This window comes from Ovis canadensis, chromosome 1 (assembly GCF_042477335.2).
Source record: "Ovis canadensis isolate MfBH-ARS-UI-01 breed Bighorn chromosome 1, ARS-UI_OviCan_v2, whole genome shotgun sequence".
NCBI classification, from domain to species: domain Eukaryota; kingdom Metazoa; phylum Chordata; class Mammalia; order Artiodactyla; family Bovidae; genus Ovis; species Ovis canadensis.
In genome coordinates, this window is record NC_091245.1 from 152,383,772 (window position 1) to 152,410,965 (window position 27,194).

The window sequence follows — 27,194 nt, forward strand, 5'->3', positions numbered from 1 at the left end:
TTTGAACTGAGCTGATAGAGAAGACTCTTGAGAGTCCATTGGACTGTAAGGAGGTCAAACCAGTCAATCGTAAAAAATATCAATTTTGAATATTCATTGGAAGAACACTCGCTGAGGTTGAAACTCCAATACTTTGGCCACCTGATGTGAAGAACTGATTCATTGGAAAAGACCCTGATGCTGGGAAAGATTGAGGGCAGGGGGAGAAGGGGATGACAAAGGATGAAATTGTTGGATGGCATCACCAATTCAATGGATGTAAGTTTGAGCAAGCTCCAGAAGATAGTGAAGTACAGGGAAGTCTGGCATGCTGCAGCGCATGGGGTGGGAAAAACTCGGACACGACTGAGCAACTGAACAATAACGCCATTTTATATAAGTGACTTGAGCATTGGTGGATCTTGCTATATGGTGGGGCTCCTGGAATCAATCCCTTGAAGGTCCTGAGGGACAACTGTGCTATAAATTTTTCAGTTTGAATATCTAAAGATGACATATGTACTTTTGGGATCCTTTCAGTCATATCACACCACATTCTCATATCAACCTTATTGATTCATTTACATCAATCCAACTTGGACTGGTGGACATGTTCTATCAACTTCTAACATAAATGTCATGGCCAAAATGTTTCCAAGGTAGACGCACTGAAATGGGAAAATAGTGTCCTAATATCTACAAAGATAAAAGAAGTAAAAAAGTCAATGATATTACAATTCAAAGTACAAAACAAGATGATGTCAATAATTTAAAAAATTCCTGCCCAGTATCACATAGTTGATTAAAGGCAGAGTTACCAAATATCCTATTGAATCCTATTACCACAGTATTTAATCTACCCTCTTCCTGTCCAAATGGTATTATGTTGCTGTTGTTTAGTCGCTAACTCATGTCTCATTCTTTGCAACTCCATGGACTGCAGCATGCCAAGTTTCCCTGTCCTTCACCGTTTCCCAGAGTTTGTTTAAATTCATGTTGATTGAATTGGTGATGCGATCTAACCATTTCATCCTCTGCTGCCCCCTTCTCCTTCTGTCTTCAATCTTTCCTAGCATCAGGGTCTTTTCCAATCAGGAATCCATTTCCCTGACCATGGATCAAACTCATGCCCTCTGCATTGGGAGCTCAGAGTCTAAGCCACTGAACCACCAGGGAAGTCCAAAAAGGAGTTATAAAACTGCATTTAACATACTTGGCTGTAACAATGTGAGTAGACAGATTCTTGGTATGAATAAATAGAAACAGAATTTCCTGTGGTAATGAGAAATAATAATGAAAATGGAACATTTAATTAAAAAGTTCAAATGGGTTTTAAAAATACTAACTTCTATTTCTCTAAAAGGGCTTCCCAGATGGCCCAGTGGTAAAGAATCTGCCTTCTAATGCAGGAGATGCAGGAGACATCGGTTTAGTCCCTGGGTCAGTAAGATCTCATGGAGGAGGAAATGGCAACCCACTCCAGTATTCTTGCCTGGAAAATCCCAAGGACAGAGGAGCCTGGTGGGCTACTGGTTCATGGGGTCGCAAAGAGTTGGACATAACTGAGCACACAGCATAATGAAACATTGCTCTAAAATGTTCTTGTTCAGGTGCTAAGCCATGTCTGACTCTTTCATGTCTGACCCAATGGACTGTAGCCATCATGCTCCTCTGTCCATGGTATTTTCCAGGCAAGAATACTAGAGCAGGTTGCCATTTCCTATTCCAGGGGATCTCCCAAACACTATTCAGGGATTGAATTTGTGTCTCTTGAGTCTCCTGCATTGGCAGGTGGGTTCATTACCACTAGTGCCACCTGGGAAGCCCAGGTAACCAGAACTACATACATGAGTAAATGCATGGACACGATCCAGAAATCAAACTTGAAAAAGAGCAGGTTATAGAGAGGTAACAGTATCGCTGCAACAATGATGTAGCTTTCTTTTTCATTTTTCTTACACTATGTAAACTTCAAACTTAAGGTTGACAATGTATTTAATTATTATATAAATATATCTATTCCAAGTCACTGAAGTTAAGTTACAAGAGGACAGCTGGGCTGGGAGTCTTCTAGACAATCTCCAGATTTCGTGATTCATTGGGAAGACCTATGGGACTTAGCATATAGGCATGTTCATGGCTATGATTTATACATACAGTAGGATAAAAAGCATAATGGGCAAAGAGAAAGGTTCATGCATGGGGCAAAGTTCAGAGGAGTCTAGATTTAAGTTTCCAAGAGTCCTTGTCTCCTGATGGAATCACACTTAATTCCTCTAACAACAAACTGTCACAACACTTGTGGAATGCTGTCTACCAGGGAAGCTCATTAGAAACTCAGTTCTCAGCAATTTTAAAGGGGGCTAGTGCAATGACACCCCACTCCAGTACTCTTGCCTGGAAAATGCTATGGATGGAGGAGTCTGGTAGGCTGCAGTCCATGGGGTCGCTAAGAGTCGGATAGGACTGAGAGACTTCACTTTCACTTTTCCCTTTCATGGATTGGAGAAGCAAATGGCAACCCACTCCAGTGTTCTTGCCTGGAGAATCCCAGGAACAGGGGAGCCTAGTGGGCTGCTGTCTATGGGGTCGCACAGAGTCGGACATGACTGAAGTGACTTAGCAGCAGCAGTGAAATCTTACATATATGTTAAAAATCTAAATATAAAGGGCCTCCAATGTGAGGTACTCCTGTTTTGCATCCTACCTTCCAACAGTTACATGAATGATGAACTTATTAAGCTTATACATGAATGAAATAGTTCACTGAATCTAAGATCTGTCTTTTAAATGGAACACCAGAACAAGTATAAGGAATATATACTAGTGAAAATATAAATTTCTGAAAGATGTCTATTACTATTTCTACTATCATAAATTTCAAACTCAACACCCATAAATTGCATTTTCCTTCTTTGAGGGGGTTGAGAAGAAGAGCCCATGATGTATTCCAAATTATGACTGAATTACAAATATTACTCAATGAGCTCTGCAGTAATAAATGAACTGAATCATCTCAATTGAATGGTTTGCCTTGAGTCAAAGTAGGAAAATGTCTGGCAAAGGGTACAATAAAAAAGGCAATTTACTTTTTCTATTTCAAAATGTCATCAGACAGCCTGTAACACAGTTGATATATCCAGTTGATTAGAGTCCCATAAAAATTTAAAGCAGAATTTAAGAGCACTGTTTTACTTGGTATGTTATAGCAGACAAGGTAGGACTTTGATTTTAAGATTATTCCACTGACACAAAGCCTTTAAAGTCTATTCACAGAAACCACAAAATAGCCTAGTTACCAAATAATTGGAGGAGTTAGATGTTAACATTTAGAAGGGGATGCTAACAAGTACATACTGAGAAGCCAGCTTGAATGTATTTGAGAAGTAACCTATTTTAGTTATTAGCTTTCTATCTTAAATCAATTAGCATATAAATTAGAAACAAACACTATGTCATCTATACTACCTAAGATCAACTGATCGGCTTACTCATGTATTTTATGAAGCAAAAAAAAAAAAAAATTTTTTTAAACTGAATGCAGCTGACTTTCCTATAAATCATAACTACTAAAACTGTTTAAATCACAGGTGTCTGATATAGAAACTGAATATATCAATGAATAATATATATATTTACAGATTTCTGGCAATCAAAATAATCAGGATTCTAATTGGTGTGGATGTCTGAAATATCAACCTGTAATCAAGTAATGGGAATTTATTAAGAAAATTTTGTCACACACAGATAATTCTAATATTAAGATTTTTAGGAAATATCCCTAAAATCAAAACTGTTGATTGTCTCACACCTTACAAATGAACTTTACAATGAAATAAAATATAGTCAAATTTTCTTGGCAAGCAAGTATAATCAGATGTAACAATATTTATTAGATGTAGTTACATTTTCTAATTCAAAACTATTTGTGGACTGTTGTATTTATTTCTGGTCCTGAGTAACTTCTAGGATTTTCAAAATCAGAAACTTATTCCACTAGATGTTACTAATTGTACTAATTGTATAGTAACAAGTAGGAGACATTCAGTTCAGTTCAGTCGCTCAGTTGTGTCTGACTCTTTGTGACCCCATGAATTGCAGCATGCCAGGTCTCCCTGTCCATCACCAACTCCCGGAGTTCACTCAGACTCATGTCCATCAAGTTGGTGATGCCATCCAGCCATCTCATCCTCTTGTTGTCCCCTTCTCCTCCTGCCCCCAATCCCTCCCAGCATCAGAGTTGTTTCCAATGAGTCAACTCTTTGCAAGAGGTGGCCAAAGTACTGGAGTTTCAGCTTTAGCATCACTCCTTCCAAAGAATACTCAGGGCTGATCTCCTTCAGAATGGACTGGTTGGATATCCTTGTAGTCCAAGGGACTCTCAAGAGTCTTCTCCAACATCACAGTTCAAAAGCATCAATTCTTCGGTGCTCAGCTTTCTTCACAGTCCAACTCTCACATCCATATATGACCACTGGAAAAACCATAGCCTTGACTAGACGGACCTTAGTTGGCAAAGTAATGTCTCTGCTTTTCAATACGCTATCTAGGTTGGTCATAACTTTCCTTCCAACATTACTAAGTAGTATATTCCTCCTAGCTATTACACAGTCTTTGAAGCTGAATTGCTATTTAAAAAGTACAACATAAAACCATGAAGGAAAAGTTACATGTTTTGATCTGGGTATTTCAACTGAGGCAGCAGATTGACCTTGAACAAAGAAAGCACTTTCAGGTTGTTGTTGTGGTTGTTTTTTAATTTTTTTATAGAAAAGGTATGGCATGTCAAATAGAAGGACAGAGTCTTAAATCATAATGAAAATAACACTTTCTTAAAGGAAGATATTCTAAAACATCACCACTGAAAAGCAGGTAATATCTTACTATCTACACTATTAAAAATTGTTTTTAAAACTTCATCTATCACTATAGTTTTAATTAAATTAGACAATAAAGGGAAAATGCTTTTTACTTTATCAACAAATTTTACTGTCAGTCAACTAGAATTTATTGAGAAATTTTTTTAAAGATGAAAAAGTACAAAAAGTGATTATTCATATCTAATACAGTACAATAGTATCATCTACTCAATATAGTAAAATGTATCTGGGTCTTTAGAAACAGAATTATATTATAGCTACTGTATATATTAATTTTAAATAACATTAGGTAGCAAAAAGCACATGACTATAGTGAAACAAAAATATTAATTCAACTACTAAAAGTCTGTAATAATATAAATTTCAAAACATTGGTTTTTATTATAAAATATGGTTTTCAAGTTTTCTTTCCAATATCACATTTTTATTTCAACTTATATAACTTTATTTTATTTAAATTAATATACAGTTTAATCATGTTATATCCACTGAGCCCTGGTTATCTAAATTCATTATTATAATAAAACAGTTTCTTTCCCTTAAGGCCTAAATTGTACTTAGCTTATTAAATACTGAATTAAAATTAACTCCATTTATATTATCTATAAGTCTAATCAGGTATTCTCTAGGAAATAAGTAGGAATGGATAGCAATTTTACTTTTATATGCTAAATGATTCCAATTATACTTTTAATAAAATAAGAATTCACGTTGAGAAATTTTCAAGTCTCCTTTTTCTCTAAATTTATATTCTTAACAAGCTTGGTTGCCTGCTCAAGTAAGATGAGAAAAAGGTACACTTTACGGGAAGTACGTATGTACGTGCATGGGGCTGGGAAGCGGAATGGTAAGGGATCTTCAGTGAAAGTAAAAGTTTTTCAGTCTGACACAGAAAAACAAATAAATCTAAAGTAACTAATAGTCCTCTATGATAATGATTACAATGTGGTTAAGAAATTAATAAATTTTCATATTACTTATTTTTAAATTGATTTATATTTCTCTGCCTTCTCACAAAAATTTCAAAGCATTAGAGCAGATAAAATATCCTATTAACATTTGGAGAAAATTTAGAAACATCTTTTTCAAAGTGGAGGGCCCCCCAAAGCTGAGCAATTCAAGGTCCAGAAAGCAGAAAGCCAAGTTAAATAATCTATAATGAAACATAAGGGAGGTCTTACATGAAATTTTTACATATTTCATCTGAACAATCACTGCTTTTTTACACAACAAATCACTATAGGTTAGCTAATGACATATACAGATAGGTATATGTCATTATAGGTATACAAATATGCATCCATCTTTTTCAAACAAGATTAAAAATTCCACCTTATATATAAAATGAAGATAATTACTGCTTCAGATCAAAACTGACAGTAACTTAAAAATATATAGATATACATTACTGACAAATATTAAACTACAATTGGTAATTAGCTTTTAAAAACTTATTTTAATGGTAAAAGTTTGGAAATACTATTCACCTATCAGTATTTCTCCTTTTTTAGTTTTTCCCTTCTGATTGATTTATTTCTCACAGATTAACTGTTATTATAATAGTTCTATTGTAGAAAAAAACATTCATGATTTGATAATTTTCCATCATCTTATTAAAATTTGTAATTAGATACGTAATGTTGATTTACTTATATTTAGCCAGCTTCATTTCAAAAGACTGACTTGAGGCAAATTAAAGATAAGTACATATAAACAGCATCAGAAGTAAAGGAGAAGAATATAAGCTACAGAGAACAAAGGTCTATAGATAAATAAATATAAAGCATCTGGGAATTAATTTTCTTTCCTAAATAATTTCCAAAATAATTATGATTTTATAGACTCTACTGACTATAAGAGGATTTTCCTTGACTATTCCTCTGAAATAACAAATATTTTAAGATCATATTCAGGAGAAACATTCTTGTAGTCTATATAAAGTTATAGATATTTACAATGCTAAAGAAGGTGCAGTGCAGCAGTGCATTAAGTAGACAAGCGCTCCAGGCAGATGAAGAGCTGGGAAATACCAGTTGCACGGGGACAGATAAAGCAGAAGGAAAAGAACAGCACCTATTAATAGTTCTTCAGGAAACTGTGTGTACATGCCTCTGTGTGTGTGTTCTGAAGGTGGGAAATTGAAGCAAACTTTATGGGAAGCTGCTATTTAATCATATTTAAATTTCAACTACATCTCCTTCTGCAGTTTTCAAATTTGTACTAATCTTGCTAATTAATATATAGTTCTCTAATGTCTATTTGTATACATTCCTACAAACAAAGGGAGTGAGCATTTAGTGCTTTGGCTAGAATAAAACAGAAAATATGGGTATTACATAGAAAAGAAAGAAATTCAAATTCACAGACTGTCCACTGATTTCTAGTCCTCACATATTACGTAGTCTCACTTACCAAGGCTGTAATATCAACTGTGTGTTTCATGGTTGGAGAATCTGAGATTTTCAAAAGTTACATAAAATGCTCAAGGTCACTCAGCTAATAAACACAGGTGGAACTCAACGTTCTGAGTCCAAAATCTCAACTCTCAAGTATACTATAATAGCATGACTATGTGTGAATAACTTTTTATTTTTGGCAATTTCCTTGGGTCAACAATTTTTTAAAACCACAACATGTGGTCATGTCAGTTGTATAAGTTTAGGCAAGGCACATAACTTCTCTAGGCCTCAGTTTTCTCAACTGCAAAATTGAAGATAATTTTAGCACACTCCTGAAAGGGGATTAAGTATGATAATGTGTCTAATGTGATTAGCAGTGTCTAAGATACAGCAGGATAGATTAAGGAAAGCACCTACTAGATGATAAGAGATTTTAAATGTATTCTAATACTTATAATATCTTTCCATACTGAAAATAAATTTTCAAAAGATGAGCATGTGTCAGCTAATATAATAAAATAAGCCTTTTTTCTAGTGGACTCAGCAAGTGAGTTGTTACACACTCTAGCAGATTCTGACTTCCATGGCCATCACTCTAAGCCTTATTTTTTAATTCTGCATTTACTTTTTTCTGGAATAGTATGGTGCATTCAACAAATATTTCTTGTGTGTCTGCTTTGTGTCAGGCTCAGTGCTAAGTGCTGGTGATACAGTCATGAATGGGAAGCATACAATACTCATTGCATGGAGTTTTGTGTCTAATGGGAGAGAGAGACATTTTTCAAATAACACAATGCATTTAATTACAACAGTGACTGATAACACAGAAAAAAGTATGGTAGTATTACACTGCAATGAGAAAGGATCTGTTAATACAGTATGGAAAAGGAAGTGAAGCTCCTCAAAAAAAAAATTACATTGAAGGTGGAGGTCTACAGGATAAACCGGACAATGCATCATCCAAACTTATTGGAGATCAGCTTAAACTTAGTTCAGAAGAACTGTCAATCACTTCTGACAGGCACAGCAGGAATATATTTGTATGATATACTATCAGTTCTGAAGTGTAACTTTTAATATGGGCCTCCTTTCAAAATCAATTCTAATACAGTCCATACAATCACATTTTATGGAATGCTATCTAAAATATTAGTTATCAAATGAACAGGCGAGAGCCAAGGAAAAATAAGAAAGAAACAGTTTTATGTGGGAATTTTGTGAATGAACTCTTAATATTATTTATTTGTTTGAGTCCTATTTCTCCAGAATTTTCTCTTCTATTTATTTATTTAACTTGGTCAATAAATTTATTACTGTCCTTATCCAAAAAAATCTTCATAGAAAATTATGCTTTGGTTTATCAGCTCCAGTGGCCTGCTCCTGAGCTCTGTGTAGGCTTACCTTCTTCTAAGCTACTCCATCTTTCTTCTGGACATTTGACACTCTGAGATGGTTCTACATGTTCTTTTAACCTTATTTCTTGAGCTTCTTCTTATGAGGAGATGTTTCTTTGCTACAGCATCATGAGCTTTCTTAGGTACCTCCTCAGTCATATCTAGAGTCACATTGCTCTTTATGTACTGAGAGAATTATTTCTTGTAAGCATCTTCATCTTCTTCAATCAGGTAACATGCATAATCTGCAACTTCCCGAGCTATGATATGCTTCCAGTGTCCTTCTACAAAGGATTCCTTGCTTTCTGAATCATAATCAGAGGGATAGACAAGTCTTCATCCACAACTCCCTTCAGGACCCCAAACCTTTACTTCAAGCAGTAGTTCTGGCAGCCCTGCATCCAAATAGCAGGTAAAGACACCAGGTTGACTATCAGTGGTCTCCATGTCGTATCCATCTTCAGTCACACCCACTTGTCCTTCACAGATCTTGTCCACACCAAACCTAGTGAGAAGTCTGAGGGTCAGCAGGCGGCTTGTCGAACAGGTCACAGGGTAATTTTTCAGGGCAGCCTTCATACCATATTTTGGAAGCTCACGAGCATAAGCCACACAAACTATCATACCTCCTCTATACTGAAGAAGCAGTCTGACAAATGGTATCTCTGTTGGTTATGTGAACTATCACCCTGTATCTGGGTGTGTTGTGCTTGTTTATATCCTGGATTACCAAGCATTTCTGAGCATAGTAATCAGCTTTACCCTCTCATCTTCCTCCAAATTTCGCTTGGTGTCTCTTGAAATAGGCCTTATTCTTGATACCTTTAACAAACCCTATCCTGAACTGAACTGAACATAGACCAGACCAAAAGGTTTATTACATTAAATAATGTGTTTTAGGGAATAACAGAATTCTAGATGATAGGAGAAAATAAACACACATACTAAGAAATGCAACCATTCAGCACCTCCCAAAAATAAATATAAGAATTGTCCATTCCTCTTCTATCCCCAGACCCTACATATTACTCAAGTCTTACTATAAGCTTCACGAAATCTCCCTGACAATTCTTTAGTTAGCATGAAAGACACCAGGAGATAAACCAGTTCTTGTAACCAGTCTTCCTAACACAACCATAAATGTCTATGTGATAGAAATCATGTCCTATACCTTTTTTAAAAAAAATTAATTTTAAATAAATTGACCTGAACTGAATTAATAATGTACAAAGAAAGCTAAGAAACTCAAATAAAATTCAACATCAACTCTGAAGCAGTAAAAAAAAAAAAGAAAGAAACCAATACACATCACTTAAATTTTTTTCAGAGCAACTGAAACAGGAAGTGGAAATTAAGGCAAAAAAACTCTTAACTACATTGGAATAAATGCAACTTAAAGTTTACAGAATCAATACTTTAGATACCCACAAATGTGGCTATATAATTAGTATGGTGTAGGCTTCTAGAAAGATATTTTCATAAAGAAAACTAAACAAGAAATTATTTGGAACGCTCAAATAAGATTATCCTCTTCTTTTTTTCAGCCATAGTTTACAATCCCTGTTTAGGGGCCTTTTACAACACGTTTATCACTATGAAAAGTCAAATCATTAAACTCTTCACTAATCATATTTCCTTATTGATGCATAAATTTGTGTAAGTTTTAACACACATGGGCATTCATCTGAACATATCCCAATTAAAAAAATAATAATATATTCCGCCTCTAGTGAGAACAAATTCAGATTGGTCTGCATGTATAGCCTACATTGAAATAAGAATGCTTATGATTAAATATTGAAAATTTCCCCAAACATTATATAAATCTCTGGTGACGACAGCAAAAGAAAGAAACCGCAAAAATATCAGTATCCTTAAGGAAACATCAGCTTCTTTTTGTTTGCTCCAGTTATAAATTTTGCATCTGTGCATTGCTGCCTAGATTTTCAAAGGGTTCTGCAATAATTAATTTAACAGTCTACCCATGTTGCTGTAATATAGCCAAGAACTTTTACATATATATAATTTATAATATCCATATGAAGGACAGATTGAGATCCAGGTTGAGATGGGACTTATTTAAAAATAAGGGCTGGGTCACTCTGACTGGGCAGGATTTTGACCTGAATGGGGGATAAAAATCCAGTCTACGGCCCTGGTTACAAGGTCTGATATGATCAAGCACCAGTCTAATACTGTGATTAGCTGCCTTCCACTGAGTACCAGCAACAGCGGCCTTCTTTCTGTTCCTTAAGCACAACCAAGCTCAACTTAGCCCTAAGATTTCCACATCTCTGCTTGGAATTCTCTGCCCGAGTTGGACCCAAGCTCAAATATCAAGCAGATTTTAATCAAATATGACCTCTGAGAGAATTTTTCTATCCACCCAGGGATCATATATATATATATATATATATATATATATATATATATATATATATATATATAAACTATGTCTTAAGCAAGGAATGTTATAATCGTGTTCATCTATGACCAGTTTTATAGTAGCTCCTAAAGTCCCTTGGATCTAAGTCTCCTACTTTTACTAAAATTAGTTTTTGATGATGAAAATCACCAATTTGGATACTTGAATATCAGCAGGTTACGGCTCATAAGATCACCAATGGTTTTTTGGGTTGCTGGTTAACTTACCCTTGCCAAACTACTCTCTCCACTAAGAGGGAATCTGCAACCTAAACACTATGGTCTGCTTCTCTGTTATACACAGATTAGGGGCTATGGCACATTGAAAACAAACAAGCAAAAAAAGCAGAAAAAACTATCCTTTGCACAATGTGAAAGTAAGGAGAGGCACTATCGAGTTCAATCCACTGTCCTTCTTCTCTAGAAAATTATTCTTGAGAGAGATTTTATTTAAAAATGTGAATTCTACGTGTTATTCTTTGATTAAATTAGGCATTTGAGGAAAAGCTACTTATTTGGGCATCTTCTCCCTTTCAGAAAATCACTCTCAAACTACACTTTCAATACATTTGTCAACCTGCACGAAAGGCCAGGGAGTAGGTTTGTGACATCTGCTTTTTTGCCGGCATGTATACTGCCATTGTAAACAGGTCCAACTACAAGACTCAACAACCCCGCAAACAACAAACAACATGAGATAACCGTCAGAGTCATGATAAATCTGCTAACTCCTGAAGATGATATGCCTCCTTGGGCTGCTGCCAGTCTGCCTTCTGGGGAGACAGGGGAAGAACAGAATACTACGCTTCAATGGGAATCTATAATGAGTCACATGCTTTACCCATATAATCCTGTTTAACCTTTTCTTTCCACTCATATTAAGGGTTATCATCCTCTAACTACAGATTAGGAAACGAAGACAAGAGACTTTATGTGATTTACCAAAATCACCTGGACAGATAAGTGAAGGACTGGAACACTTGTACAGATCTGCCTGACTGTCCTCTATCCAAAATGGCCAAAATCTTTAAAGTCAGGCAAACTTTACCCACAGACACAGCAACTATACTAATGATTAGAGCTCATATATTTCCTTGCCTGCCAGATTATCTTCTAATTTTTGTTGCCTACATTTTTTGTTTTATGTTTTTTGCTTTCTCTTATTATCGTCCATATTATTAGCATATCAGTGTAGCTCATGAAATTTTGGCTGTATCACAGGAAGTGCACAGAGGATCAATGTGCCACTCCGCTTGCCATTTTCAGAGTCCATTTGCTCATGGATGTTTCCTTCAATAATTACCATGACAATGTATTTCATTGTTGATATTATTGATTGCTAATGGCCAAACCTACTTTGAAAATCATAATAATATAGGAATTTTAACGCAGATGTTAGGTACTATAAATATATAAATTGCTCACAGTTCAGTTCAGTTCAGTTCAGTCGCTCAGTCGTGTCCGACTTTTTGCAACCCCATGAATCGCAGCACGCCAGGCCTCCCTGTCCATCACCAACTCCCGGAGTTCACTCAGACTCACGTCCATCGAGTCCATGATGCCATCCAGCCATCTCATCCTCTGTCGCCCCCTTCTCCTGCCCCAATCCCTCCCAGCATCAGAGTCTTTTCCAATGAGTCAATTCTTCACATGAGGTGGCCAAAGTACTGGAGTTTCAGCTTTAGCATCATTCCCTCCAAAGAAATCCCAGGGCTAATCTCCTTCAGAATGGACTGATTGGATCTCCTTGCAGTCCAAGGGACTCTCAAGAGTCTTCTCCAACACCACAGTTCAAAAGCATCAATTCTTGGGCGCTCAGCCTTCTTCAGAGTCCAACTCTCACATCCATACATGACTACTGGAAAAACCATACCCTTGACTAGACAGACCTTAGTCGGCAAAGTAATGTCTCTGCTTTGGAACACAGACCACAAATAGCGTAAATTTGGCACTTTAACTTGTCACTAACATAAAAATGCGATTCAAATTCATTCCCAGCCAGTTACATGAAGGATGGGGGGGGGGGGGGAAGGAGAGAGAAAGGATATAAAGTTTAATAAAGGTGAAAATGTGAGCAGAGAATGAAACAGGCACATAAACAAGCAGAAACATCAAGAAAAACAAAGCTGTACACAAAACTGAGTATTACTCTGAAGTATAAATTTGTATCCTAATTTGCTGATTTTTTCCAACTGTTATGACATCCCACGTTATATGTCTGGCCCATTGGTTCAAACTGACCTTCGTTTCACCACAGCCATAGCAGTACCAAGCGAGCAAGCATGTCTGTACCCAATGCTTCCACATCTGCTCATCACCATCCAAGAATATAATTCCTTGACCTTTGATAGAGCAAGCTAATCAAAGTTCAGAGATCCTTTGTTTCATAGATATTTGTTAGTCTTTGCCAACAGCTGACTTTATGAAAAGTGTGTCTCTTTTAAAGATGAAAGAGAGGAATATCCAGTTGAAGACAATTGCATTTTGTGAATATTTGTCATGTTTACAGATAAAAGGCCTACGTTTGTTTCTCATAACTCATAAATACTTCATAAGGAAAGGCCTCTTTGAAGGCTTATGATCATATTACAAGGCAGATATGATTCTGATTCATCGAGATTGCCTATATATTTCCACTGTAGCCTTTAAGAGACAAAAGTTTGAAAGTGGCCCAACGACCTCTAAAGTGCTGTCATCACAATGGCTGGCTGAGGGAAAATGCAATAGCTCTTCAATGCTCCAGTGTTTGTTGCTACACCTGCGATGACAGGTGGCTCTTCATGAAAAGCAAAGCACCACTTTCCTCTTCAGTGGTGACCACTATGTTCCACAGCAGGTCAGCGGACCAGGGTGCTTCAAGTTCAGGTTTTACTTCTGAAGAACTGGATTGTGAGCACTAACAAGTTCCCAATTTAGCCTGTTAAAACCATTAAAAAAATGGTCTGCTTTCCCTCCCTTAACATACATTTTCCTTTACTAAGTATAGCAGGAGATTTAATCTAGTGACCTTTGAGAATTCAATTTAAATTTAAATGATAGACTTTAAGATTTTTCAACTAGACATGTATTGAGGTTTGAAAAAATAGTAATCTTCCCAGTATACTCCAGGGAGAATAAACGAGGTAAAACAAACCAAAGAAATGAAAAAGAAATATCACTGAAAGAGTGATTTTTCCCCCCATTACCTGGTACACACATTATTTACAAGGTGAGAGATAGAACCGAACCAAATCTTAATATGCTCAAGGTATTTTACAACAATTGCACTTTTCAGGTATAAAATAAATAGAAAACAGCACGGATACATTGCAGGCAATAGCTAGGAAATTTATGACTAAAATATAATATGATATAGTCAGAACTCATCCGGTATATTAAATTTAGAATTCCAAATCTAAGAGGGATATAGACAAAGTCAAGTTTGCTAATAAATAAGAATTCAAAACCATGTAATGCAATAGGAAAAACAGTTGGGGAGAAAATGGAAATATACATTCTGCAAACAGAAAGAGCCCCAGGGTATTATACTCAAAGGCACACCATGTAGAAAAGTGATTGTATCTATTTTGTGAGTGTCCATGGGTTATAAATTGGTAGACAGATTTTTAACCCAATATAACAACAAATTTCCTAATGGAGAAACCTATTCAAATATGGAATGGGCTACCTCATGAGACGGGTTTCACAGTACTGAAGACATCTAAGAGCAAGCAGAAACAGAGATGCTGAAGAAAAGATTGAAGATTAAACTATGTTACTGAGGTCTCTTGAAAGACTTGAGTCTATGAATTTTCCAGTAAAGAATTGTCTACAATGGGAGAGATTGATAAAGAGAGCATCTCAGAGTCAAATAAATACCAACATACAATAAATAACATCATCTAGTAGCAGAAGTACTTTGGCCACCTCATGCGAAGAGTTGACTCATTGGAAAAGACTCTGATGCTGGGAGGGATTGGGGGCAGGAGGAGAAGGGGACAACAGAGGATGAGATGGCTGGATGGCATCACTGACTTGATGGAAGTGAGTCTGAGTGAACTCCGGGAGTTGGTGATGGACAGGGAGGCCTGGCGTGCTGCGATTCATGGGGTTGCAAAGAGCTGGACACGACTGAGCAGCTGAACTGAACTGAGTAGCAGAAGTAACTAAAACGTAGTTTATAAATGCTTGTTTGATGATGAGTTAGGCAATACTCAAGTATAAACAAGGTGACAAGTTTCAATTGTGAAAACCAGGATGTTACTGATGAAATTTTTAGAAAACGTATTGAGAAAAGAACAATGATCTGCATTAGGTTTGGTGAAAAACAAACATTATCACAAATCTTAATAAAATATGTTCACCAGTACTAATCCAGCACTGATGGAAAGAAAGAAATACTAGTTGGTAAATCCAAATTCCCCACTTATTACAGGTTGTAGTAGCACCAATCAGGCAGAAATGGTCCATAAGATGCTCACTTTACCGAGATTACATATTATCTAGGACCAAGCAATGTTCATAGTGTTAGTTTCATGCTCACTTTAAAAATCCTTAAAATTACTTACTTGAATTCAAAAACACTTTACAATAAAACAAAGGTGACTTTCCTACTGAACACAAGGGTCCTAACTAACTTTTAAGGCATATACTCCATCTAATATTATTAGATCATTTTTTAAATATGAGGTTAGTGTGAGTGTGTTCCCTATACTCAGTCTAAACTATGGAGGGGGATAGCAAACTCTAAAGTTGAGGATTAGTTCAAGTCATGGTGATTTTAGTGGGCACTGATGTTTTAAGACTGCAAAAGCAGCAGATGTCCTGATCTGACTATTTAAACAAAAATTACTTTAAAAAATTATTTGAAAAATTATTACCTATGTCAATCCACTTTTTAAAATGAAGGCTACTTTCAAATACCCAGGAGAGGTAATAATAAATAGTTATTAACATTTTCATGTACTTTCCTTGAGCTAATGTGTTTCTTATGTAAAGAGGTTTCTAAAAAGATTTAATTAAACTTTTGATTTTGAGATAATTGGAGATTATCATGCAGCTACATAAAATAACAGCGAGAGATCCTGTGTAGACTTCACCAGTTTCCCCAAATGGTAACATCTGAAAAGCTAGGGTACAATATACTAGCCAAGGTGTGGCACTGATACACTCAAGATAGAAAATTACATCACAGGTGGCTCTTCTAATAGCCTTTTACATTCACATTGCAAAAGAAACACCTTAACTAATGTTCTCTTAGAAATCTCTGAACTTGTATATGAGATACTTTTAAAAACATGACCCTTCAATTTATATAAAAATAATGAGAATATATCTATAATGTTTCCACATAAATTTACAAAAAACGATGGTTTTATGGTCTTCTCCTATGTCTGTCCATGTTGAAATCAGCATTAAAAAAAAAAGCAATATATGATGTATATATTTATAATTAAATTTATAATTACAGGTTATTATACTAATTAAAATTGATAATTAGATTATGTATTACTGTATTTAAGTACATATTTCCATATTCTTATATTTATATAAAATTTTTTATAAATCAAAATAATCATAGCAGTTAATTATATGCCATGATAGATATATGACAGAGGATAGGATGGCAGATTGGAACTTACAGGTTATTTAACACAACAAACATTTCATTGGGGTGGGTAAGATAAGTATATGATAAAATTGTGACTTTATGTGGAATGGAGAAAAATTATAAAGTAAATAATTATTTATGTAATTGTTTGAAAATTATCCTCTAGGTTAGAGACTTTCACATTTAAAAATTCTTTAGGGAGTTAATTAAAATAGAAAAAGTCATCACTTCCCAAAAATAAGATCAAGAGATTTAATTTTGGGCTTTGCATGTTTATTTTGACATTTTAAACTGCATTTTAATATGAGGAAACAAAATATCATTTCATATTTAAAACAAAGATTTCATTTTTTTCAGTAGGTCTCTTAGAGTAAAATCTTTTCATCATAAGCAAAATGGTATAGTGTTAAAATGTCATCACCATTAAAATATTTACAAATTTATGAAATGAAGTATCTCCATACTTATGAAGAACTTGACTTTATAAGTCAGAGAGTATAAAAGAAAATAGATAATGATTTTTTATTAAAAATATTGTTTTAACAAATTACTTAGGGCACAAATAAAATTAAAGCTGAATGAAATGAAAGTGTTAGTCACTCAGTTGTGTCTGACTCTTTGCCACCCTGGGGGCTGTTGCCCACCAGCCTCCTCTGTCCATGGGATTCTCCAGGTAAGAATACTGGAGTCGATTGTCATTCCCTTCTCCAGGGGATCTTCCTGATCCTGGAAATGAACCTGCATCTCCTGCATTGCAGGCAGATTCTTTACAATCTGAGCCACAGGGAAGCCCCTGAATTATATAAAGCATGTGAATTAAAAAGGCTTTACTATACGGTAGTGTGAGAAAATAAAACTATTTCTGAAAAGAAATAATTTTTAACAGCAAAAGCCAAAAGCAGAACATCCTGCATGAAAATATCTCATGAAATGTACAGAACAGTCTCTCAGGAGATATATATATATATCTACATATATATATATACACACACTTTTATTTTAGGTACAATTCTAATAGATGATAAGCATTAATTGGAAGGCAAACATATGCTGTTGGAGTACAGTCAAAACGCAGATCACTGATGTGACATGTTGTCTAGTAGGAAAGAATAATATGGGGATATTTTCAATGTTATACACACACACACATACATTATTAGATCTATGTAAATGCAGTATTTAAGTAAGAAGGTAAAGTCCAGATTAAGTCTATTGGAATGAGGCAGGCAAGAGGACATTTAAAGGGACAGGGGTGAGGATAGAGACTATAGAGATTTTATAAAGATTTCCAACAAGAGGAAATAGATATTTGGTCATGAAATACAAGATAGAGTATAAAGCAAAGTAGAGCAAGGAAGGCATTCCAAAGGAGAAGGGATGGCATGGATAAAGACACAGAGTCTTGGTACCTGAGAGAAATTGCACTGTTGAATTTAAAGAGGCAGAAAGTGATCAGATAAGGACTTCCTGGTGATTCAGTGGTAAAGAATCTGACTGTTAATACAGAAGACACCAGTTAGATCCCTGGGTAGGGAAGATCCCCTGGAGAAGGAAATGGCAACACACTCCAGTATTCTTAAATCCCATGGATGGAGGAGCCTGGCAGGCTACAGTCCACAGGGTTGGAAAGAGTCAGACGTGACTTAGCTACTGAGCATGCATGCACAAAGTGATCAGACACTTAATTTCTGAATTTGCCAAGGACTTGAAATTTATCCTTAAGACCTAATACTTTAAAAATGTGATTCTTATACCCATAGGGCTTCAGTAAAGATGCCTTAGTGCCAAGTGGACAGGAATCATGGGGCTGCTAGCGGCAGCTGGGAAAACACTAGCTTGGTGCCTCAAGACACAGAAATAAATAACCTGCTGTGACTATCGCCTACTGATCTCAGAGGCTAAGGGTATACAATAAAGAAGTGCAGTCACACCCCTGTTTCAATTACACTTTTAAAAATAACATCATCTATCTAAATATGCATGTTTGTTGAAAATTTAGCATTAGATCCTTTTGAATATCAAAAAAATTGTAATTGAATGTATCCATGCGCCCATAGTTTCTGTCCTGGGGACAATAGCATACAAGGAGTTAGGCTTCTCCTCTGACTACTTCACCCATCATCCCCAAAGCAAGCGCAGATGCACACACTTTTACAACCACCAGACTTTTTCTTAGATAGCTGCAAACTGAACAGTACCTTTGTGCTGCCTACTGCTAATTGCCATTCTAATCGCCTAGTGCACAATGGCAGTTTTTTGTTGTGCTCAAGATCATTCATACATCAAGGAAACCCACCTTCAGTCAGTGGATTACAAACGGTAAAGACAATATCAAAGAAATATTTGGGACCATATTTGAGATGGCATAACTGACTTGTGAAATCCTGTTTTTATGTTTTTGGTTCTGATACGTCTATCTCATATGATCAAGAAAGTATCAATCTATGACATAATCTATAAGGGGGAGGCAGTTTCAAGCGTCAGAAACTCTACAATAGATGCTCGATCTCCATTTTCACCAGAGTATTACATTAGCATTCATCTGTTTAGAAAACAACTGTCATAGGCTGTAGTTTATCACAGAATGATTTACACTTGTCAGTCACACACAACATCTGCATTTGAGAAAGTTTATTACTCCAGCAATACGATGAAGAATATATTTGGTGATGAGTTGAGTATATTTGAATCAATTATCTCTCAAGCTTACTTGGCTTGTAATTAATTATACCTCCTGCTGTGACTTATTATTTAACAGATTTGCTCTGGAAAACTGTAATTCTTTAAACTTATTCTTTTTTTGTTCTCAACTTTTTGGAAATGTTAACTATATGAAAATTCAAGGAAAATGGAGGGAAAAAAATTATCTTTCAAGCATTTACCAATTGTCCCTCTCCAGCCTTTAAAACAGCTTCCAGTGGAATTCAAAGGAAGACTTGTAGTCCTAGCAGAATTCCAGCCTTATTCAAAGCCAATTTTCTTCTTGGTTCACTGGCAGGTGGGTCCTCAAAATCACTCAAAAATCCCATATTATTTCCATAATGATGAAACAACTCTTTCACTCTCTCAGATAACATTTCTATATCTCCTTTCAGCTGGAATTTCTAACACCTGTCTCTCAACTTTTCATCTTCAGCTGACTGTTAAGTGTTAGTCACTCAGTCATGTCTGACTCTTTGTGACCCCATGGACTGTAGCCCATCAGGCTCCTCTGTCCATGGGATTTTCCAGGCAAGAGTACTGGAATGGGTAGCCATTTCTTTCTTCAAGGGATCTTCCTGACCCAGGGATCGAACCCAGGTCTCCTGAATTGCAGGCAGATTCTTTAACCATCTGAACCACCACATAAGTCCTTAGCTGACTGCCTTGACTTTAAAAATAAATGAAAAAACAGAAGCAATTATAGAACATTATCAACACCCAATCAAATCTACCACTCTCTCTGCTTAAAACTCATATACTCTATCTCCTTATTATATCAGATTAACTATCCCTACACTTTTCCAAGACCAATCCTCTATTCATACTCCAAATCCCTTCTCTTCTCATATCAAAGATTTGTACCTACAGTTATCCATACTGACTCAGCAATTTTCCATTCTCTACTGGTACAACCATATCAGCTGAAATATATCCTACCTTAAAAGAAACTTTTTTGACTTATAGTTCTCTATTTCAGCTACCAAAATACTTTTCTATTCCCCTTTAGAGAGTATCCCCTCATAAAAATTATCTGCACTTGCTGCCTTTTCTTTCTCACTTCACATTCATTTTTGATAGAATTTCAGCCCAACCATTCCCATAAAACCCTTTTTTAGTCCACACAAATGACCACCGGTCCTAACCAATGTTTAATTCTCAATCCTCATTTAATTTAAGCCCAGCAGCTGCAGCTGGCGTGGTTGAGCCCTCCCAGCCTGTCCTCCTTTTTCACCTACAGCTCCTTCTTCTTGACCTCATCACGTGAGAGTAACTCAGGGCTCAGCAGCCAGACCATATCTCTCCTCATCATCACTTTTCAAGTAAACTGATTCAACCTCATAGCTTGAAATATCTTCTATAAACAGATGACTTCTGATTTTAATTCACTAGCCCTAACACCTCCACTGAATTCCAGGTTCAGATATTTGACTGGCTACTCAACATCTTAATTTATATGTCAAATAGTGAATAGTGAAAGTCGCTCAGTTATGCCCACCTCTTTGCGACCCCATGGACTAGGACCTGCCAGGCTCCCCTGTCCATGGAATTCTCCAGGTAAGAATACTGGAATGGGTAGCCATTCCCTTCTCCAGGAAATCTTCCCAACATAGGGATCAAACCCAGGGCTCCCATATAGCAGGTGGAGTTTTTACCATCAGTAGAGAATAAACTTAATAAAACCAAAGCAAATCCAAACTCCTTCAAGGAACCTACAAGGCTTTACATAATCTAACAACCACCAAAATCTCAGGGTTTTCCTAAAAATATCCCTTGCTTACCATTCTACATCTCTTGCCTACCTTTGAACACACTAAGCCCATTCCCCCACATGGACTTCACAACACATTCTCCTCTCTGTTCACTCATCCCCCAGGGTTTCATATTGTACTTTAATTCATTCAAGTCTCTGTGTAAATACTACCTCTTCAGAAATGGTTATCTTGACCACATTAAAAAAACAACTACAGTCAACATAACATTGAACACTTCTAGCTGACTTTATTCTTCCTCATGGTACTTGCTACTATTTGGGAATTTTATTTTGTATTGTTTTCCTTCCCTATAGAGAGGGCTCAGAGAATTGGGGTCTTTTCTGCTTTTTTTTTTTTTTTACTGCTTCCTTTCCAGGGTTGAGGAATATTGTGTATATAATAAGTACTCAAAAAATATTGTCAAGTTAATTAATTTAGCTAATTCAGCACCTATGTGTGCCAGACTAATTTTTAATACATGATTCTAAGCAGATTACTTTATCATCAACATGTGTGTACACGGCCCCCTACTCCTCACATTCATTTTTAAAAGCGTGGACATTTAGTGTTTATTTTATATACTATATTAGTCAATTTTAGTTGTGCTGTGATTATGAACTGTAGTTAAGAGCAAGAAATCAAGACATTCAATAGTCTATGACTAACTTGTTTAAAATTTTGGATTTTAGATGTCTGTACACACATTTGTGCATGTATACAAACATGTACATAATAAGAAAACCCAAGACAAAAATCTAGTGCATACTGATATAAACTAGTTAACATCTACAGACCAATATAATTTATAAACACATACAACACAAGAATCAGATTTCTACTTTCTGTAGGATGTTAATAAATCCTTCAAGAAGAGTAGATAAAAGGACCAAGCCTCCCTGTGGCTTATTCCCAGTTTCTCTGAATTTCCTAGCTTTATGCTCAAATGACTGCAAAGGTTTACATTTCTTAAGGCAAACTTCTAGCTACAACCAGTTTTTTTCTAAATACAGAAATAATCAGCACAGCAGGGAAATAAGCCAATCATTGGGAAGGAAAAAAGGAGAGAAAACCAAAGCTCTGCCCCTAGCAGACACAGACCCAGATCTTCCCCAGCCTCAGAACTTTAATCCCCCTGGTATTGGGGAAAAAAAAAAAAAAAATGAGTGGAGAAAAGAGAAGGGGAGGGGAGGGGAAAAAAAGATTGCAAACAAACAAACAAATGTTTAGCTCCTGCCTCAATGAGAAACATTCTTAGGTCTTCACCTATTCACAGATGACTATCTAACTTAGACAATAGAGTATTTGGTTCTGAGTGAGATTAACTTTTGTATTGCCTATGTGTTAATATTTTATACCTGGTCTGGCTGTGGCAAGTGGAGTCTATATAATAAGACTTTTAAAAAGAACATAAGAGATAATTTTCTCTTAGCTCTTTGCAGAAAGTGATTAGCAAGAATTTAAAAAAAAATTAAATCCATGGCTATCCTCTCTTAAATATAACAGAGTGTAAACTGCCAAATGTATAGCTGAGACCTATGAGAGAGACAGACAGATAAAGAGACAGATAGAAAGAGAGAGGACAAAGAGAAGTAGTTGGAAAAGAATAAAGGCAGCCAGTTAAATCTTTGATACACTGATAACGGAAGAATGATACTAATATTTTGTTTAAGTCAGTGTGAATCCTGAAGGAGGTTGTATTATTGCTTACTGTTTGAGAAAATAATAGTAAAAAAAAAAAGTTTCATTTCTCTAAAATATACACTATATAAATGTACTATTAATACATGTTGATGGGGGTTTTGAGAGTGATAGATGAAATATTTAAATAAACAACTAAAATGATAATACGCCCTACTCGACAAAGATAAACCCATAGCTTGGAAGGAAACATGCTGCTTCTGCTAAGTCGCTTCAGTCGTGTCAGACTCTGTGCGACCCCAGAGACGGCAGCCCACCAGGCTCCCCCGTCTCTGGGATTCTCCAGATAAGAACACTGGAGTGGGTTGCCATTTCCTTCTCCAGTGTACGAAAGTGAAAAGTGGAAGTGAAGTTGCTCAGTAGTGTCGGATTCCTAGCAATCCCATGGACTGCAGCCTACCAGGCTCCTCCGTCCATGGGATTTTCCAGGCAAGAGTATTGGGCTGGGGTGCCATTGCCTTCTCTGAAGGAGTCATGCCTTGGATGCCAAAGAAAAAGCTCTCCTAGTTCCATCCCCTAACTACCATGAGTTGCTGTCACTATACTTTCATCTCCTTTATCCCTCAGGACTAGAAAGTGCTTGACTTACTTAGACACAAATTTGTTGAATGGATAAGCAAATGAATGAATACATTTATGCTTTTCTAAGGGTCTCAAATTAGAGTATAATTTGAGTATAAAGGGTCTTAAATTCTAAGGGATTCGTAAATATTTTTATTTTCTATTAAGAACACAAACAGCAAATAGGATTCATTACAAAAATGTAAAATCATCATAACAATGATTATAATATAGAATTTGCAAATGCACACTCAACAAAATATCTTCTAAAGATGAAATCAAAGGAAAAATAGGTAAGTCATCACTGTTTTAAAATATAAAATGCACATTTATGTGGAAATCTTACCTACAGATTATGATAAGTAAGTGAAGAATGAAGAGAGAAAGCCTTGAGCAAGGGGACATTTAAGGGGACTGATTTTAGACTGCTGAAGTTAAGAAGGGGCTTTTACACTGTGAACTGAAAAATAAATAGGAGCTGGCCAAACAAAGAGACTACTCCAGATGGAGGAAAAAGTGTACACAGAGGCCCCAAAGCAAGAAAAGCACCAGAGTGGTGAGAAATTAATGAACAAGAGGAAGAGTAAGTGAGGATGAGACTAGAGCCAGGTCCTTCAAAAATCTCATAAGATATGCTAAGGTTTTGGGTTTTTTTTTTTAAGTCTCTTGTAAGTGCACTGAAGTGCTTCAAGGTCAAAGAAATTTGAGAAATGAAGTATTCTTGTGTAGCACTTACTTGATTCAAAATGCACATTAGCTAATTAAAGATTCCAAGAATTTCAACTAAAAAGAAATGTATTGAGCTTGATTTAACTCGGGGTTTTCCAAATTTACTGGAGCACCACATTCTTCATGTGATACACATTGTTATCCTCCTGAACCTTCCTCCCCGGTGGATCATTTCCCAAAGTAGTCTCATGGATTAATCTGTTGTGACAAACCTGAACGCCAGTGTTACTTCAAGAACAAAGGGAAATAACATTTCCTGTATCTGGGAATAAAAGGACATAAAATATTCAAAAAGTATTACTTCATAGAGATAATTGGTTTCATTTTTAGTCAGTTGAACAATTATTTGATAGTCTACTCTCTGTCAGGCTCTGAACTACTGTGCTAAGCAAGCAATGGGGTTACAAGGTACACAAGACCTATCCTCTAATTTGAGACCCTTAGTAAAACATAAATGTATTAATTCACTTCCTTATTCATTCAACAAATTTGTGTCTAAGTAAGTCAAGCACTCTTCTAGTCTTGAGGGATAAAGGAGAACCAAGACAAGGGTATCTTTGCTTTGCTGAAGCTCATATTCTTGCGTGGTATGAAAGTGAAAAGAGAAAGTGAAAGTGAAAGTTGCTCATTTGATAGTCTGTGGAATTTTCAGGCTAGAACACTGGAGTGGGTAGCCATTCCCTTCTTCAGGGGATCTTCCTAACCCAGGGATCAAACCCAGGTCTCCCACCTTGCAGGCAGATTCTTTACCAGCTGAGCCACCAGAGAAACCCAAGAATGCTGAAGTGGGTAGCCTGTCCCTTCTCCAGCAGATCTTCCCGACCCATGAATTGAACCAGGGTCTTCTGCATTGCAGGTGAATTCTTTACCAGCTGAGCTAAAAAGTACACTAAATAACCCAATCCAAAAACTCGTATAAAGAGAAACTGCAATGGTTAGATGGATACATCTTCAGGTTTATATGATACACAAATTTGAGATCAACATAGAAGCTGATGTGGAACAAGCCATGAAAAAAGCCATAAGATAATAATAATTAATTCTTATTATGTGCCAGGAACTGTTCTAAGAACTTTACATATTTTTAATACCTCAAATTTCTCAGCAGTTCCATGAGGTAGGCTCTTTAATCATCATTTTAGAGATGGATGTGGGTACTAGAATATTTGAAATTATGTATGTGGCTGGCATTATATTTCTTTTGGACAATGCTCTTCTATATGCTTCTCAGAAGGACTATTGGGTTTCTATGTTGCACACTTATTTTGTGCATCCTTCACATATAATTCCCCATTTTTTCCCTACTGACCCCACTGGCCAGCAGCCTGGCAGCACAGCAGTCTCCAGGACCAAGCAGTCAGCAAGGAGAGCAGCACTGAGGCCTCTCTCGCCACCTCTAGGACCTGAACGTGCTTATTCTTTTGTTTTATCACTAAGCTCTCCAAATTATCTTCTTTTCCAGGAAATCTTAGATACTTCAATTTTAGAGAGGGCTAGAAAAAGAGAGATGGGCTATTTCTGATAATCTTTCAGATAAAGCCACACAAGCTAGTCAATGAGCCCATGGCAGAAACCAGGAGAAAAAACCTCATGTCAAGCAAAGCCCATGCCAGATTAAGGCAACACTTATTTAAGGCAACACTTATTAATAAAATTTTGTCAGAAGGAAAATGTCAGGGGAGATGCTAGTCCAGACTGGGCTCCAGACAACAAACACTAAGGTCTGATAGCCTTACCCATAGTCATTGTCACAACATCAATGGTTACGTAGAATAGAAAGAAGAGATGCAGAGAAGGAGATGCAGAGATGCAGAGAACTAAGTAGGCCCTCTCCTGCCTGAGCTTATCTAGGTAGTCTTACAGCAAACAGCTTAGCCATTAACCTGAGAAAGTGTCACCTGAATCATTCATTATTGGGGAAAGCTAATTTAGAATTAACATCCTGAGACTAAAATGCTGTCTTCCTATCACAACAAAGCACCATAAAATATTCTAAGAAACAGATGTAATGATCCCAGATTTAGAATGCAAAAAAGTCAGGGTAGTCAATCCAATAACTGTTGAATAAAATGCCTTCAGCACCTCAAACTCTTAAAAATAATAAGTAGAGGGACTCTGCTTATTCTGCATCGGGGGATACAAAGTAGTCCACATTAAAAAAAAAATCTTCACAGAAACTCTCCTTAAAATAAAGAGTTCACAGAAAACTTTAATTTAATCTCCAACATTTAAAAATTTAACATTTTAACAAAAACACTTTGAAATAATGTTTTACTTTTTCCTGGTGCCTAAAAAAACACTTTTCAATATGACTTAAAATTGTTTTTTTTTTAAATGACTCACATTCATTATGATCAATTATTATACTCCACTGCAGTCTAATGATGCCCATAGGGACAATTACAGAGAGTGGAACTGTTTGCTGCTGCACCTGAGTGCCCTTGCAGAGCTGTGCTCACACTGCTCATTTCTGACTTTGATGGGCTTTCTACCGCTACCAATGTTCTTGGCCATGATTTCTCAATACTGTTAGATGTTGATCACCACTGGTCATTTCCACAAATGTTCCTAATTTGGAGTTTCTACCAAGAAAACATTTTCATGTGTTTTTAAAGAATAATGAGACCACAACAAAGATTTACAGCAATAACGACACACATTAGGCTCACAAAAAATATTGCAATTACTTGCCTTCAAGCCTCTAAATATGCTTCAGAGGAATAGGTTGGCTAGTTAATCTGCCCACAAGAAGACTCTAACAATGCTGTGGCAATGATGGTGACAGAAGCGATTATCACAACTACAAACCAGACACAGGGAAAAGTGAATTGCTTGTTGCTGTTCAGTTGCTCAGTCATATCTGATGCGTTGCAACCCAATGGACTGCAGCACGCCAGGCTTCCCTATCCTTTACTGCCGGGAGCCAGCGTGAGGAACTCTGCCCATGGCAAAGGTCATGAGGAAGGAGGCTTTGGCATACACAAAGGCGGGATCGAGCCTCAGGAAACCCCCTGTTCCCGAGCATCTACCCCCAAAACCAGAGTCTGCCTACTTTACTCATGTTCTCACCTACACCTCTGACTTTA

General features: G+C 36.4%; 1 protein-coding gene and 1 pseudogene across 4 annotated transcripts in view; both read right to left on the reverse strand.

Moving 5' to 3' along the window:
* The window catches only part of GBE1 (1,4-alpha-glucan branching enzyme 1), a 307,746-nt gene that overhangs the window by 103,371 nt on the left and 177,181 nt on the right, over window positions 1-27,194 (reverse strand). The window lies entirely within an intron of this gene.
* LOC138429275 (large ribosomal subunit protein uL18 pseudogene) lies at window positions 7,131-11,705 on the reverse strand (annotated as a pseudogene).